An 18,231-nucleotide genomic window follows, 5' to 3' on the forward strand; every position below is an offset into this window, starting at 1 on the left:
GCTGAACCTGCAGACAGGGACAATCAAGCACTCTAGAATATCCCCGCACATTATTAGAAGCTGACATAATTTCTGCTCTAACTGGAGAGCTGATAATGTGGGCATATGCAATTTAGAAGTTTTTAATGTCAACAAAAAATTGTTTGCAGTTATTCAGACCATCTTCAAATCCATTGCTGAAGCCATTTATGACCAGATTTCATCAGATACATCGGGGGTAATTGAGTAATTGAGTTACAGTTCATTCTGTTTAGCCAGAGAAGAGTAGATGAGATTATTTCTTATGGTCCATTCCTATTTTCCAAAAGCCTATAGGTATGCCCATTATGCAATCAAATAAGGTATTGAAGCATAGATAGGTGACAGAGATGACCTTTAATCCAGTTAACATAGCAGTAGGAGCCATTAAGACCTCACAGGCTTTCTAAGACTCTACAGGTTTTCTGGCATCCAGGATGCATGATCACATATGAGCTGGCTTAAACTGAAATGAGAAACTGACTCACTATTTGACTAGAATATCAAGATTTACCTAATTACCCATAAAAGAGAACCATTCCTTCAGTATTCTCTCCTGTCTTCCCAGCTAAAAAGTAACAAAACATTTATTTCCAAAAAAAAAAAAAAAATACTACTGAGAAAATCATACATGTTGCACTTTATAAACATTCCTTGTATGTTTTGTTCCATGGGTTTTTTTCTGAACTATTTGATAAAGAGAAATGAGAAATTGATTGAACCCCAGGTAAAAGATTTTTTAATCTGTCTGTGTAAGAAAATGTAGGCATTGAAAGAAATTTAAGTAAAGTACTTTTATTAATAGCACACTCAATTACCATAGCTCAGCTGGCATACTTTTACTTCCACTATGGTCTCTTTATTTTTAGTCTAAGGCTTAATTTCTTAAGCCAGACCTTACAGCACTGAACAAAACAACTCAATAAAACCAATTTGGATACAATACTCAGAACTGGTACTTACTGCAATGTCCAGGGTTGGTGACAGGCCAACTGGAGCCTTGCCAATGGTGATTTAGCAGTATATGCCAGCTCAGTGAGTCAGAAACAGTTTTTACATGTGCCAGTTCAATTGTGCAAGGTTGCTCAGAAATCCCTTTCAATTTCCAGGCAGAATAATTGCTGTATTTCCAATCTACTTTCCTTAGGAGAAAGGAACAAAGGAAAGGAGAAGCATCAATAGAATGGCTTTTACTATCAAATTTGTAGCCTGCTCTAGGAGGTCATTGCTTTGAAAATATTTCACTGTAAGTGAACATTTAGGTCATGTGATGGTGGGTGCAGTGTTCTGTCATTCAAATATGCAAGAGAGACAAATAATAATGGAAGAGAGTAAGTGCTATGAAACAGTAGGAATAAAGGTTTAAAAAGTGACTTGCTTAGAAAAACAAGAGTTTTGCATAAAAAGCAAATTGTTATTTAGTCTTTATGGAAACCAGAACCCGATTTGAATAAGCTTATATTGCTTGACTTAAAATACAGTAATAAAACAGCATAAGAGGATAAAATGTACCTTATAAAAGTCACTGAAATCAGTAACCATCGCTGAACTGAGTACATGTGACAAGACTGATACGGTGTAAAACGAAGAAAAGTTGCCATCTACTCAAATTGCCATATAGGGAACTTACAATCTCCCTAAGAGTGATAATATCCTTTGACCACCCAAACTCATGTACCCTACCCCAAAATCTAGTTAAAATATCTGGAATAGGTGACTGGAAAAATAAATTCTCCATTCCTAGCTTTTGAATTAATAACCAGCATGGTCAGTAACATTATTTTTCCCAAGGGAGCAGCTTCTTGTGCTCCCATCTGTCTCTCTCATGTGACAAATGACCCTTAGCTCCAATGGGTTTAAGAATCAGATAGCTTCCTGTTATTTTTGACTTCTGAAAAATCCCACTCAGCATTCTTGTACCAGTCTCTCTTTTCTGCTTCCACCTGTGACTCTAACAAAGCTGGATGACCTTCCCATCAGAATTCCTTCTTCATGAGTTTTCTATGCCTGTTTTATTTTATTTCATGCCTCACCTTCACACAATACCAAGTAGGCCTCTGCAACTAAGGCTGAGGCTATTCCAATCACTTGAAACACTGAGGAGCAGTTTCCTTTATTTGGTTCTACATTATTTACCTTCTACACTTCACCAAATACTCAAATGTTCTTAACAGCTGGTGAGGTCCCTAAAATAAACACTTAGATGATAAAATTAAAAGAAAAAAATAGGGTTTTTTAATACTGACTTCACCTTATATATGACTCACAACAAAAATTAGAATATAAAGATGCAAGGGGAATTTTTTTTTAAGTTTAAAATTATGTTATCATTGTTAATGGAATTGAGCCATTTTAACAAAATTGCAAAGGACTAAATCAATTAATTTACATGTCAGTATATTTTAAACCTACAGCAATACCAGAGTAAGTAGACACTGTTAAACCAAGTTTGGGTGGGATTTTGAGCACTTCAGCTTCTCCTTTAAAACTGCTTCATTGGAAGACACACACAAAAACTGTAAGTACAAAAATTATTTTAAAATATTAATTCAAATGTATCTCCAAGTAGAAATGTAGTCATCTGAGAATTGTTGCAGATATCAGTGCAAAATATTGCATCACATAATGATATTACAGGTGTGACTGTGACATGTTGTATTTGTGGTCTGGCAGTCTGTACAGATCATTCACAGGGCTGTGCAAATACATTATGAGAACAGAGAGTATTATGCCCTCTTTGCAGGATAGAAACCAAGTTCTCCTTGGCAAGGTAAAGACTTTGGAACAAAAGTGATGAACAATTTAGACTTCATTACTGAATTATATGTATATTCACCCAGGGATATATGCATGGTCAAAGGCTATAGGGACCAGCAAATTTCAGCTTAATGAGGCATAACCCAAAACCCAGTATTGAAAAAAAATTGTGCGGTCTTGTTAATCAGAGTCTGTCATATTTTTCTCCTACTGAGTCCTATTACAATGAAATGTCACAACACGAGGGGCAATGGATTAAAACCTGAGCACAGGAAGTTCCACCTCAATATGGGGAAGAACTACTTTACTATGAGGGTTACAGAGCACTTGAAGAGGCACCCCAGAGAGGTTGTGGAGTCTCCTTCTCTGGAGACTTTCAAGACCTGTCTGGATGCCTTTCTGAGTGTTCTGCCCTAGTTTTGGTTGGTTGCTTGGTTGGTTTGATTTGGTTTGTGGGGGGTTTTTTTGGTAGGGGGGTTGGACTCGATGATCTTCGAAGGTCCCTTCCAACCGCTATTATTCTGTGATTCTGTGATTTCTACACAGTTGCTGAGGAAAGTGAATGTCGTAGCCAAATGACTCTCGGTATAAAATATCCAACTTTCTGCAACAGCAGCTTTGAAGCAACTAACACAATAGGGGAGGTTTGAGCAGCACTTAGTTAATCTGATGGTTGGCAAATGCAATACCAGGCATTGTGTTAGATTGTCTACATGCGTAACAGTTGTTTACCATATTTGTTTATGTATGTGTTATTAAAAAAAAACAAACAAACAAAACCACAAAACAAAAACACAAACAAACAAAACCCACAAATATTAGTTTGACAGTGTGCTCTTCCCCCCCCCCAACCTGACCTTTATCTCCTATAACCCTGCTGAAGTGATTACCACCAGTGAAGATTGTAGCGGATTTCTCCTGCTCAACATGGATTCAGGGGAGACAGAGAAAAACACAATAGCCAAGGACTAAGGTGAGCAATGCGCCCATCTAGCCATGGTGTTGGTCAATGTCTGACTCAAGCCAGGCTTGGATGGGACTGGCATCTGTGGTCAGTGTATAAATATGACTGTCAGACAGGCATTTTTTCTCCATAAATAATGAGTAGCCCAAGAGCCTTTTGGGCTCCCCTGCGATGACAGTGGGCTGCATAGCAGGATCTCCCCTTGAGTAGGGACACTTATAGAGATTACTCCTCAGGATTTCGAGAATCCTTATTTCATCAGATACTCAGTAAGTATATTGGGAATAAGGGCTGAAACTGAAAATCTTGTGATACAAAAGATAGATTGTGCACATACAATCTTGTTAGATATAAACCATTGACCAACTCTGGAAGTAGGATTGGATCTAGCCACACTTAGACTCCTCTGAGAAGCTTAGAAAGCAAAGGTTGTCCTTCTGAACCTCAGGACTCAATGGAAGGGTCTCCCTGACAGTTTGCCTGACCCTATTCTTCATGCAGTAAATAATCAAGCGCACCTTGGCAAAAAATCTTGTTAAACCACTGTCACATTTATTATCAAACTTAGTTGAATCACTGTTTTATGTCAATAAACATATAGCTACTTCTGTCTTGCAAGTGAGATCTCGATAGTGATGAATCACTGAATTCCCAAGAAAGGATATAGCTGATATTCTCAAGAATTCCCAACCTAAATATGAAACAATCATATAACTATTACAATCCCTTTATTTCTTCCCACAGTAAAATTAGTGAAGGGTGGAATAAATCTAGTAAATTAACTTGAAGGGTAATCCAGTAAATTTAATATCTGTCCGAAAACCAAGGGGTGTGAGAGAAAGTGGCCATTGACCTGTGGAAAGAACAGGTATGCATAGTATAAGTGAGTCAACATGCAATGAGTGTGGGAGACAGCCTGATCTAGTCATTCTTTCTTCCTCTCTTGTCTTAAACTTCTAATTGCACTGATAATTTTTGTTCTTTTGAGGGAAAAAATCTGGGGTATATTGGAAATCAGTTAGAGGGAGAGAGAAGCTCCCCAATTATTACTAAAGGAGCATGTTTAGCATGTTGGGGAGAATTAGAATTGGAAGCTAGCCATGACGGGACAAATAAAATCAGGTTGCAGAATCTGGCTGGGAAAGAGCACCCTGTTCAAGGCATGTGATAAGACCATGTTTGTAAACCTTTCCCTGTTTCTTCTCCAGGTGACACCTTCTTACAAAAAAATGTTGTACCACACTTCAAAGAGAAGAGCACCATGTTCATGTAAATGAGACCAACTTCTCATAGTGGCCTTTTGGGGCAACTCTCAGTATTTATTTCGGGGTGGATAAATTCAAGTTGGGTTTTTTAATTAATTTTTTTTCCCCCTGTTTTTCTAATCATTATGCATTATACTTACATGATACTCTAATATCTAGAGATCACTCTTTAGACAAGTAACTAGAAAACACAAAATATGTGTAATTTGTCTTATGAAGAATTGTCAGGATTTGGATATGGAAATGCTCTCGCTTATTTCATTTTAGATTCTGCCTCTGATTTACTATAAAATGTTGAATACAATGTTCTTCCCAGATTGTCCACTAACACTTTGGTTCTGTCCTTTCTAATGAGTCTATTTTAAGATGCTGGAGCATATCCTCTGCCTTTTCCCCTACTACTCAGAAAGCAAGATCCTGTTTCCACCGATTACACTAATATAGTGTATCCCTACAGACCAGAAAGGAACAAGATCTGCTTGAGAGCTTTTGCAGTCAACAAAAGATTATGAGGCTTTCAGCTGTTTGTAGGCTTGCCTTGTCAGTTCAAGCAACAGTGAAAGTTCAGCACTGAATGTCATCATTCAGTACTGATAGCCACAAACAGGGCAGGTTTCTTAGCATTTTTAAATATATAACATCCCTCAGAAGTTTCTCATATTTTCTGTAGAGTAGCTTCATGCTTTCAGTTCAGCACTCCATCCTTCTACTTAATACTAGCCCTGTGAAACCATAAGTAATTCTACCTGAATGTTTTGGGCTGGAAAATATTCAATAGATTGAGTGTATGAATGGTAAGATTGTACCTTTGGGCTGGTTTATGACCGTGGCAAATGAGCTCTCATTTATCCAAAGTGAAATATGTTTACATCAATAGACTCGCCTACACACAAAACACTAGAGCAATGCTCTCAAAAAATCTTAATATACAAGGTTGGATTTTTCAGATTAAATTTGGAGCTATTGAAATGAGTATATTTGAAGAAATTATTGGAATTGAGAGAATGAACACTGAGTACAAGGAATCTTCAAGTAGGATGCTATCTTTATCATTTAAATGAAGAATGTATAAAGTTACATTATAATCAAGGCTTTATCTGTTCAACTGAAAAGTGTGAACCTACATGAGTAAAAATGTATACTTTTCTGCATTAAACTGATGAAAACTTTCCAAATTTGCCATCTATCATTTTCCCTTTGCAGATACATATCTGTCAAGCTCATGATTACTGAATGCAGTTCTGTCACATTAAAAAAATGTATCTGTGACAAAGATGAGATGTCTGTGAACAAGGCCAGTGACACTGAGCTACAGCAGGACAGAATAAAGCAGAAGGTTTGATAATGAGAGATTACACTTTCCAGCTATTCTTGAGGACCAGAGGGAAGGAATTATTTGGTTTATGCTGGCAGCAATTTCCCTAAGCCATGTGAGATGGCATACCTCAAGCTGTTGCAAATGTAGGCAGAACAACCACAGGCCATGGCTCTTGGTTGGAACTAGATTCCCTGGGGTATAAAATATATTGAAAAGGCTCCTAAATAGGGGCTGATCACTTAATTTGACTGTTTGAATGGAAGTCCCACATATTTTTCAATCACTAACACTTGTTCACAGCTCCCTTGAAGCTTAATAATCACTTCTGATTTTTTATTTTTTTTTAAATTAGATTAGCTGCTCATGGTTACAGTTTTACAGCTGTAATGTATCAAATGTGTTAAGCAGTACTTACGCACTGTCCTCTTTTCTAGGTTCCGTAAAGCTGCAGCGAACACGGGTTAAGTTCCTGCTGTGTTTAAGTTGCCTGCAGGTCAGTTTTAATAAACTGTTTGTTTCTTCAGAAATGTAGAGGCCACATTAATCCCCATACCTTGAAAACTTAAAACTTAGACCAATCTTTCCCAAAGAATGTTTGGAAACAGAAATATATTAACATTCATTTGTGGATATTTAAACAACCCATGATCTATCCTTTTTGTGTAAGGAAATCATGATTAATTGCAATGGTTAAAGATTGTATTGTGTACTTTTCTGAAGCAACAACACTCACAGCTTCTTGTCCTTTCTAATGACACCACAAGAGAAACACCTTTATCAGAATACAAAAAACATCTACCCTTACGCAAATTTTGTCAGACATATAAAAGACCCGTTTTGTCATTCTTCTACAGGAGTCAATAAATTCATGCTACTAGTCTAAAATGTATATACAAACCACAGCAGTAAGAAAAAAAAAAATTCATACCATCAGATAATGCAAAGTTTATTATAAAAGGCTTCACAATTGCGTATGTTGTATTTCAATTTAAATCCAGTCAGGTGTTTTGTAAGGATGATATGCCTTAGACTGAAGTAAAGCACTTATACTAAAAATGTACTTACTTTATCCACGTGATTATGTTTAGATATGTGTGTGGCTGTGTGTATATCAAACAGACCACTTGTAAATCTCCATAAAAATTAGCCACTTAATTGGTTGATACTGTATATTATTTTTTAAAAGATCCAGATAGAGGAAACATTACGTTGGCAAATGTTCAGACCATCTTTATGTTATTACATCTAATTGTAAACATTACACTTTTAATTATCATACAAGCATGAACAATTATGTCATTACTTTGTAAACACACAGAAAAGGTTATGCATCACTGCCATATATTATGAAATATTAGTAATATCATGAAAGACAACTGTACCAAACTTCTTCCCCAGTCTTCAGTTTACTCATCATTTGAGAAAGTCACAATAATGAGGACACTAACATAGAAGATTGTTTTTCTGATGAAGAACATATATGTATTACATTTGAAACATTGAGACGTATCTGCATTCTCTTTAATATCTTGTTGAAGTTGCTTACACAAGTTTATATATAGAATGGTTAAGGTTGGAAGGGACCTTAAAGATCATCTTGTTCCAACCCCCCTGCATGGTCAGGGACACATCCTACTAGATTTTGATTGCTCACAGCCCCATCCAACCTGGCCTTGAACACTTCCAGGGATGGGGCATACAACTTCCCTGGGCAATCTGTTGCAGTGTCTCACCACCCTCACACTAAAGAATTTCTTTCTAATAACTAACCTAAATCTCCCCCCTTGTGGTTTGAACTGTTACCCCTTGTCCTATCACTATAAGCCCTTGTAAAAAGCCCCTCCCTAGCTTTCCTGTAGGGCCCCCTTTAGGTACTGCAAGGCCACTATAAGGTCTCCCTGGAGCCTTCTCATCTCCAGTCTGAACAACCCCAACTGTCTCAGCCTGACTTTGTAGGAGAGGTGGTCTTATACCTTCTTGACAATACTTAGTCACATACCTGCCACCATAGAAGTGAATATCCATTTTCCTTCTGAGAAGGCCTTATGAAAATTAATTCACACATCTTTAAAGATACAGGGGAGAAAATAATCTAGGATCATATAAACTGCATTGTCCTTTTAATTTGTTTGAAAGCAGATAAGGAGTAAGTTAACAAAGAAATAGTCACTTTTACGTATGCTCCTACAGATAAGAACACTAATTTTATAAAATATCTAACACTTTGCCACTATAATTTTCAATTTTTACTTACATTTAAATTTGCTAAATTTTCAAACCCTGGACTGCAGTTCTCATGTTGGATGCTGGATAATTTTCAAATTTTCAAAGATTTGCTGATACTATGAGAGCCCTTCATAAGGAATTCTCAATTCCTCAATTGAAAAACCTCAGGGAAAAAAAACAAACTAACTAACTAACAAACAAACAAACAAACAAAAAAAACAGGAAAAAAAAACCCAAATCAACTCAATTTCATCCATTGAAATACAGACAAGTTATGAACTTTTAGGTGTTACAGTTCATCATGTACTGAGGAATATTATGTATTAGATCTTAATAAGAAGCTTTTAGAATTGAGCATTATAATTTCCTGAACACTAGACATACTTAAGTCAATAACACACCACACTTTGTGCCCTAAGCATCCTTCAGCTCAACCCAGCAGCCACCAGGCCCATGCAGTCCAACGTACTCCACTTTAAAGAGATTAGGTCAAGTCCAAGAGGGATTTAGGCATGTCAGCATCAAACTGCATCCATTCTAATAAACCTGCTAAGACTACAGATTCATTAGCTACAGGACAGAAGTCTGCCACTCTAACTAAATTTCCTGCTTAACTGCTCCAGAATCATTCTGCTGAAAGAAATACTTGTGAAGCATGCTGGGGTACATGGCTGTAACACTAGTTTAAAGACAATGGCCTGGTATTTAGCAGCTATTTTTCCAGATATGCTAATAAGACTTCATACTGGTGTTCCTATACAAGATGCAACATAGTTACTATGCAGCTAATTTTTGTTGTTTGTTTTCTGGGAAAAAAAAATCAGAAATTGTACATAGTGCGTTGCAAGGATGTTAATTTTCTAAGCTAGAAACTCAAAACTTAGGAAACCCAAGAGTTATCGTTGATTGAGAAATGCTAATACAACCCTCATGTATCTTTTAGACTTTGTCCTTATTTATCTGTTCTTGCAAGATATTTTTCACATTTTGCCTTATTGAATAGACTACACTGTGTTCTGAAAGCATGTCAAGGATAAACTGTGAGGGAGTTTAATGACCAAAAGAAAACTGATTCATCCATCATGTAACTAGGAAAATCTGTAGGAGCAGAATATGTCTGAAAATGGTAGGTGAAGGACAAGGGATCTGAATTGTGACAGTGAGAACTGAATCTACCACAAAGTTCTAATGTGATGGTAATTGAGACACTTAAACCAAAATTTTTACATATGGTTGCTAATGGCTGCTAAAAATGGCCACATTTTCTGGGTACCTATTTGAGTCATCCTTGGCAGATTCACAGAAGTGCCAAGTGATCGCAGCTGTGACTGAAATGAGTTGGATCTATGCTTGTTATTTAAAGTACTCTGAAAAAATAAGGCCCAAACTTTCAATTAAGTGAAATATTAGTGAAAACTTGATCATCATTTATTTCAAAACTTCAATTCTTCTACAACCTGGCAGAATAATTTTACAATTTCTTAAATTTTTAATCATGTTATTGTTTTGATACAGACTTTTTTTTTGCTTTTGTAATTTACAGAGGCAGACTCAAAGGCCCAAATTCAAATGACCTATATTTCACCAAAGTACCTCTGCCTAGTGTTAGATTCAGAAATGACAAAGCTTGCAATACTGTTTTCACTTGAAATAAGCCAATTTAGCCTTTGAAAGAATTTAGCACTGTAATGGTAGACTGATTGTAAACCTTAGCTACTGAAATGGAGTTTCAGATGGGCATAGAGATGCTATTTCCATTGCATTATCCAGGAAGTTCACTTCTGTGCTTGCTTTTGCTGTTCCTACACCCACTGGAAATGTGGAGAGTCTTCATCTTTTTCAGAAATGCACAGACAGCATCATGCAAGGACATATGTTGAAGACTGAGATAATCAAGCATACATCAAAGATTTCAGTTTCTGACCTCTGGGCTGCTTCCAAGCTAGCTTTCATCTGAGATGTGGTTTTATTTTTTTAATTAATTTAATTAACTGACAGTTTATTTCCTGGTGGTAACAAGATCATATTTATAAACAGGATATATCCTGTATATCCTGCTTTGCAACAACAGAGTCTTAGTAGGAACACTTGGCTATTTCTAGATAGTGAAAGAAATTCGCCTGGGAGGATCACAGACTCACAGAATGGTTGAGGTTAAAAGGTCACCAGTCCCCCTTGCTCAGGCAGGATGAGCTAGTTCAAGTGGCTCAGAATTGTGTCCAGTCAGGTTTTGACTCCACAACCTCACCGTACTGGCACACTTGTATGCAAGTTAGTTTGTATTTCTACATTTTATTTCCTTCTTGAATTGCCTAAAAGTCCTCCCTGCTAAATGGCTATACCATTATACCATAGCACAGATGAATATTCATCAGATTTCATCAACCTCTAATCCACTTCTAGGACAACTATTTTCTTATATGGAATGCAAATTAAACACAGTACTTTCCAAATCTGATAATCCTATCAAATAATAGAAGAAGCAGGTCAAAAACATAGACTGAAAGTCACAATAATTTTTACTGAATTCAGTTCCTGTTTCATTATCTTTTCATCCCCTGTACAGATTTAAACTGTATAATCTGCATTTTCTACTCAGGAGCTGAGCCTGTAAAGATGTAATGCATGGTCCAATGTTGTAGGAGAAGCTGGTGTTTGTGGTCTGAGAACCAATGTTTTCTGCAGTTCTGTTGAATATAATCTGTTCTTCCTGAAAATCAAATTTTTTGAGCACTTATAATGTACATCCACTTATAAATTGATAGTATTCTTCACGCTGTGATGATTTGCCAGTAAAGTCTTTTTAAGTCCATTATATTTTGAATCATAGAATCACCTAGGTTGGAAAAGACCTTTAAGGTCATTGAATCCAACCATTAACCCTACTATACCAAGTCCAGCACTAAGCCGTATTCCCAAGAGCCACAGTTTATCTTTGGGGAAATAGGCATTCTTCTTCCATTGTTGCTCTAGGCAGGTTTCTTCAATGATAATTTGTTTGCTACTGCCTACTGCCTTTTGCTTAAGAACATATTGAACTTTGGTAACAAAGCGTATGTACTTCTTCCCATAAATCTGAGAATTATTGTTTTTGCTGAAAGATTGTGAAAGATACTGCAATACATCAGCAGAGGGTTGGGGGGAATGAAGAGGCAGCAAAGTCTGTAACTAACACAGGTAATTTCCACACATAAAAAATTCAGCATGACCTTTTTAGATACATGACTTTTAGATACAGACTTTTCAGTCAGTAAGAGATGGTTCAGGACAGGGGATATGCGTGTGTGAGGTGTAAGGGTATGGTCAGTTGTTGACTTTATAGTAAAGGAAGATGAGTTTTCATTCAAAGGAAAAGGTTTGATCTTTGAAGAGAAAGAAAAGAGAGCAGAGTAGCACCCTGAGCCTCATAACATCTGGTGGCAGGCAAATTTCAGCGCTGAAATGTTGGTCCTGAGTGCAAAATGACCCAACAGGAGGCAGAGGAAGGAGCATTTCTGAAGAGAGGGCTTGAGTTCTCTTAGACATCTCAAGTTAGTGACTGGAAAATTATGGGAGATTCTGAGCTAAGAATGGTTGAACTGCATTGTCAAAACCGAGTGCAGAAAAAGTAAAATAAATTATGTATAAAGTCGGTGGTGCACGAGTTGATATGAGAGGGTAAGACTTGAGCTAGATTTCAATGAATATAACTAATAGTGGAGACAGGGAAGAGGTGACACAGCCAGAAAAAATTATCCCAACATGTCCTTACTACAAAGTGTCCTAGTTTTCTATTTTAGCACTGAAAGTGAGATAAGGAGTGCCCCCTACCATCTTTTTTTTCCCTTTTTTTTCCCTTCTTTTTTTTCCTTTTTTTTTTCTGCATGCCTGGCCAGCTTCCCTTTCTCTGCATCAGAATGTTTCCCTGAGAACCCCTGAACACAACACCCCAGTTTTTCACTTCAAAAATATGATCAGTCTGCAAGGAGATAGAAAGGCTCTGCAGATTGCTACTGACTTACCAGTAATTTCGCCATCATTTTCCACATGACCTATCTTGGGAGATATTTTAACTCACATTGTAAGTGATGTTTCCGAATTGAAACCTCAATCTTTAATGGTTGATTTTGCAGCACCAGCAGTAACATCCAGGTCCAGTGCTTTTCATATTTGCTATCTTTGCTTTTAGCTACAACAGTGTAAATATACTAGTATTCAGTTAAGTGTCTCAGTCTACTGAGGTGCAGTTTATGCTGAATTTTGGTCTACCATATCCTGAGGGACAATAGAGAGTTCAAAATAAACAGTGACTTTTTAAATTTGGTTATTCTTTTGGTAACCATCCACCTTCATTAGCTGAATGAGTATTTCTTTATGACAAACAATTACTGATTTTCAGGCAGTTTGTCACCACAGCTAGAAGTCTAGAACCTCAACAGAAGTCTCTGGATGTAAATGTAGATTTGATGTTTTATTTTAAGGATAGAAGAAGCTGGTCAGAAAGGAAAATAAACCCATTGATCTTTCACACACACACACACACACACAAAAGGGAGAGAGAGATAAGATAGACTCTGACTTCCTCATCCTTAGTTGTCTGGGAATTATTTGTGAACTCCCTTTCAGCAAAAGTCCAGTGGAGAGGAAACAACACCATCTGCACCATTTGCCTGGGTCCTCAGACATTTGCCATCCTACTAGGATGATGGTTCTTCTCCCTCTTTTTGACAACAGAGAATAAGGAAATGATCTTTCCTCATCCATTTGTGTAAGAGAATATATTCCACTACCATTTAAAAGGCAGCTTTCCCCCATAATTATTAAGGCGTAGTATTTAGCTTCCTCAAACAGCCTCTGGATAGAAGTGCAATGTGTTCCAATACAGTTTGCTTTCACATGTGCAATTTGTTTGTGACTCATGAATCCCCATCAATATGCCTTTTGTAGAAGATGTTATAATGCGATCAATCCTTCATTTGTATTTGACTCACATGTATAAGGCACTGAGATTTCATAAGATACCAAGCAGATTTTGAGAGGTCAGCAGTTTTCACCTCCAGAACAAAACAAAACAAAACAAAACAAAATCATGTATGTGGAAGGTTTAAGTGAAAAAGTCAATGTGAAAGAGCAATAGAAATTCCTGACAAAGCCCCCCCGCCTCCCCTTCAGTCCCTCTCACTGCCTCACTGCTTCTCCCTTGTCATCCTTCTTAAGTATCACCTCTCCTTTCTATCAGGACTGGCACTCAAGTATACCAGATGGCAGCCTCAAGATTGCAGCACCCTTTAATGTCTGCCCTTTACTGTCTGGCAAAAGTGTTGACATTTCTGCCTTGAATGAGAACTGAAAACATTTAAAAATATATTCAACATGAACAGTCAGTGTCTAAGATGTTGTTTACACACTGCTAATGGGCTTTGACTTTAACAGAATGATCCTTAGGTCTGCAGAACCCAAAGTCAGGTGTGAACTGGATATTTTCTTCTGTCATTTCCATTACCTTAGAGAAATAACCAGCCTTGTTGCCCATGGACTTAAGAGCTCTGCAAGCTCTTTCCCTCAGCAAATATGAAGGCACTGTTGCAGGTTTTCCTGAAAGCATCAGCCTAGCTATGAGAGTACAATCTCCTCAAACAGCCCCCAGGAAGCTCTGCCTCCTCCTCTGGGAAAAGTTGCTACATTAGCAGGATCAGGAAGAGATCAGGCCCTGAATTTTAAGGGACAGAAAGAAGAAATTAATGTGCTATTAAACACTTGAATCTTGAGCATTTACTGGACTTTAACATTCACCCTCACACGTTTCTGTCTCTAGTTCTGCGCTAATGTTCAGAAGGTAGATTGTACAAACACCTCATAATCTCTGAAAGCAAAACTAATTTGTTTGATTGGCTGAACTGAGAGTGAATGGAAACAATGACATGAATTGTTCATTTTTAAGAGTAAGCTTCAGGGAAATCTCTGGAAATCTTTTTCCTGAAGGACTCAAAGTCGGGACCTGAATCTATCAGAACACAGATATTTTCCGTAAAATGCTAAGAAGTCTCAACACACAGTAGAGCTGAGTTACAAGAAGCCCTTGGGGTGTCATGGCATTGGGAACTGGCAGAACACACCCCTGACAGGTGTGAGGAGAGCACTGGTGCTGTGCTATCTTGCTCTGCTATGCATTCATTGCACAGAATTATTTCTGATGGACATTTAAAAAAACATGTATGTTCCCTGTTCATCACCAGCTATTAGATAGCTCTTACTGTAAGTTTTTTGAGACCACATTTAATGTTTTATATGTTTGCAGAATTTTCTTTGTTGTTAATTTGTTTTAAATTTCAGGCAGAAATTTCTCATTAACAATATATGAGGCCTTTTAATCCTCCAAATGTGGAACAGTTCAAGACATATAGGTGACAAAACATGGGACACAATTTACCAACAAATCTTTTGGATTAATGTATACTGCTGAAAGATTTAGCACTGGAGGACTACTCATATCTGGGAAATGAATACTACTTTCTGCTTGCAAATTCTGTATTTTGACAGGCCATATTGTCTTGAGATAGAACATCAGGAAAAGGATGAATAATTTAATCAGAAACAGATGAGACAAATAGTATAAGGGACAGTACATGGATTTCCTTCTTGAAAGCTGAAGTCTACTCACGCTTCACGTGATCAGTCAACCATTCCACACAAAATGCTGAGTTGATCAGAAGCAGTTTTCTTCCTGTGATATTCTAAACCAAACAGATGAAACATTCAGATTGCTAGCAGATGCAGTGGATTTAGCACATAACTTTAAGTACCTTTATTAAAAGTCTGAGAGGTCATTATAAGATTAAGAGTACTACCCACTTGATCTAAGTTTTTAATCAATTTTTTATACAACAAAACGATGAAAACAGTAGGATTCATTTCCATAAAAATATTACATAGATTTACTTTTTGCATCAAAGCTTTTATCTGGAATAATATTTCGTATCATTTGTTTATCTGAAAAAGTGGAATACTGCTGTACTTCATTAGACATCTCCCTTCTCTTCCTTAGCAGCACAAAGAACTGTAGGACAGCGTTATTTGTAGATGGATTATGCAGAGTGAGAAAATCTGTGTCTTATTCAGGGGAAAATAAAATAAAATAAAATTAAAAAAAAAAGAATATTAAGAACTAAATATGAGAGGCCTCTTTTGATCAAAAGAGGTGGAATAAGGATGTGGGACACAAACGGCTTATGTCAAGGCGTGCTGTTCCTGCAGCACTGTTCTTTCGTATTATAAATGCGGCTTTATTTCATCTTCACATGAGAACATGCTGAGTGATAGGGTTAGAGAGATCTAGTGGTTTTAAATTTGCACGTCTGGACCCCGTTTATGGTATCTTGATGACACCTAGTGGTGACAAAGCCTGTAGCCAGTTTCATGTCACGATGCTGTAGCAGGATCGTCGCATCATGAAGAACGCTGACAACTGGGTGCGAAGCTGGCATTTTGTAAGCTGCAGAAGAAAGGGCTCAGCAACAGTTCTTTCTTTTCCTTTCACTGCTTAATCACAGGGAGCAGAGAATTTTCAAAAGCAATTAAACTGTTTTACTTTTAGATTATTTTAAGATTTCAGTCAGGTTCCACTGATTCTCTTAGGAGCAGCAGCAGAGCAGATTAGAACTGGGGTTAGATGATACCATAATGAAACCTTGATAGCCAACCTGCCCTTCAGTCTCCTACCAGTGCCAGCAAGTTAAAAATATTGTGTACAAATTTTAAATGCTTGCAGGCAATAAGGCAATACCAAGTGCTGACAGAAAGCCACAGAAAACATAGTGGTTTAGATGTGTCTAAATGAAAAAGAATGCTTCTCGGCTGCCCTCAAACCAGCTTTACATATGTCAGATGGTTGCCTTTGAAAGAAGTCACATTCATATCTGCAAAATCAGTCCCAGCCCCAGTGTGTGCAATAGAGTAAAAAATGAAATCAAGCTGTGAGAATTCTCTTTTCTCTCTCTCAGAGAATTAGTGTTGAATAGAGATACTTTGGTTGAACAGCACTATTTTCTACAACACATTTTATTTTTAATAAATATTTATGAGGAGTTGGCAGGGGAGGAAGAGGTTATATTTTGCTGATTAGAAAAAGAAGTGATTCAGTAAATGACATTGAGCTACTGGCTTTTCTGCTTTTGTTTCAATACTATGAACATGTAGTGAGAGAGTGTGTGTGAGAGAGTGTGCGTGAGAGAGTGTGTGTGTTTGTCTCCTCTGTGTGTGTGTGTGTGAAAGAGAGATAGAGTGTGTGTGAGAGAGAGAGAGAGTGTGTGTGAGAGAGAGAGAGAGTGTGTGTGAGAGAGAGAGAGAGTGTGTGTGAGAGAGAGAGAGAGTGTGTGTGAGAGAGAGAGAGAGTGTGTGTGAGAGAGAGAGAGAGTGTGTGTGAGAGAGAGAGAGAGTGTGTGTGAGAGAGAGAGAGAGTGTGTGTGAGAGAGAGAGAGAGTGTGTGTGAGAGAGAGAGAGAGTGTGTGTGAGAGAGAGAGAGAGTGTGTGTGAGAGAGAGAGAGAGTGTGTGTGAGAGAGAGAGAGAGTGTGTGTGAGAGAGAGAGAGAGTGTGTGTGAGAGAGAGAGAGAGTGTGTGTGAGACAGGTGGCAGTGGGGTTGCTATAGCAATTACTTGTCACTAATGATAGGAGGGTAATTACTGCAGCAAATTCCCACATAGCTATTCAGTACACAATTTAGACTATTTCCCATCCTAAAATATTCTTTCTGTATTTGCAAGATTACCTTTTCCACCAGATGGCTACTGGCTGCATTTGTAATATTTACAATAGTGTAAAAACAGGAGCTCATTAATTGTGGTGGAATCAGGATTTAGTCACCCCATCAATTCTGAAAGAGGCAGCGACTGAGGTAGCTTTTTGGAGTCTACTTTTCTCAAGACAGAGTACAAAATTATGTTTTTCAGAATGCTTTCATTAAGTTCAATGTCAAAAACATGTTCAGGTCACCTTCAATGTTGCATTTGAGTAATCGATTTTCGTATGTGATTGAGTCTGACTCATCACATAATTGCACAAGATGCAAATCAGGTTTTTCTGCAGTGAACTAATAAAATTAAACCATTAATAGCTGTGCAAACAACTATAAATCAGGCCATGTTTGAAGGGAAGTAGACTCAGGCATTGAGAGAGAAATGAGAGTTTTATTGCAACATGTTCATTACTATATTTTTTGTTTCCTCTCTTTCCATTATTTGTAGTTTAACAGTGGCTTATTGTCTCATGAAAATCAGAAAAAAATCTACTTTGCATTTCATCTTTAGGTTGGTTCATTCTGCAGGTTTTAAAACATTTCTAAAGAAAGAAATACAGATACAGCTTATTTTTGACAATTTTTGTTTTATGTAATCATCACTAATAAAATGGTCTCAAAAGAGGTGTATCTTATTTCCACAAAAACATGTTGTTACCTTGGCTACAGTATTTCTTAATAATTCTTTTCTCCTTAATGATTCTCCTTATCTTTTTACCTGCCTTTTATTAATGAAAATATGGATTATAGACATTACCTTTTAATTAACTGGTGGCAAATACATGGAACTACAAGCTGCTTTAGAGCTTGTCCCCTCAGCTGGCTGAGCTGTGATGGTCTAAGGGAATACAGAATAATTTCTGTCTTTTCAAGAAGATGAAGCAATAGATTTTATAACTATAGGCAGGAAA

This window comes from Chaetura pelagica, unplaced genomic scaffold (genome assembly GCF_000747805.2).
Source record: "Chaetura pelagica isolate M959 unplaced genomic scaffold, ChaPel_1.0 scaffold11, whole genome shotgun sequence".
Taxonomy (NCBI): Eukaryota; Metazoa; Chordata; class Aves; order Apodiformes; family Apodidae; genus Chaetura; species Chaetura pelagica.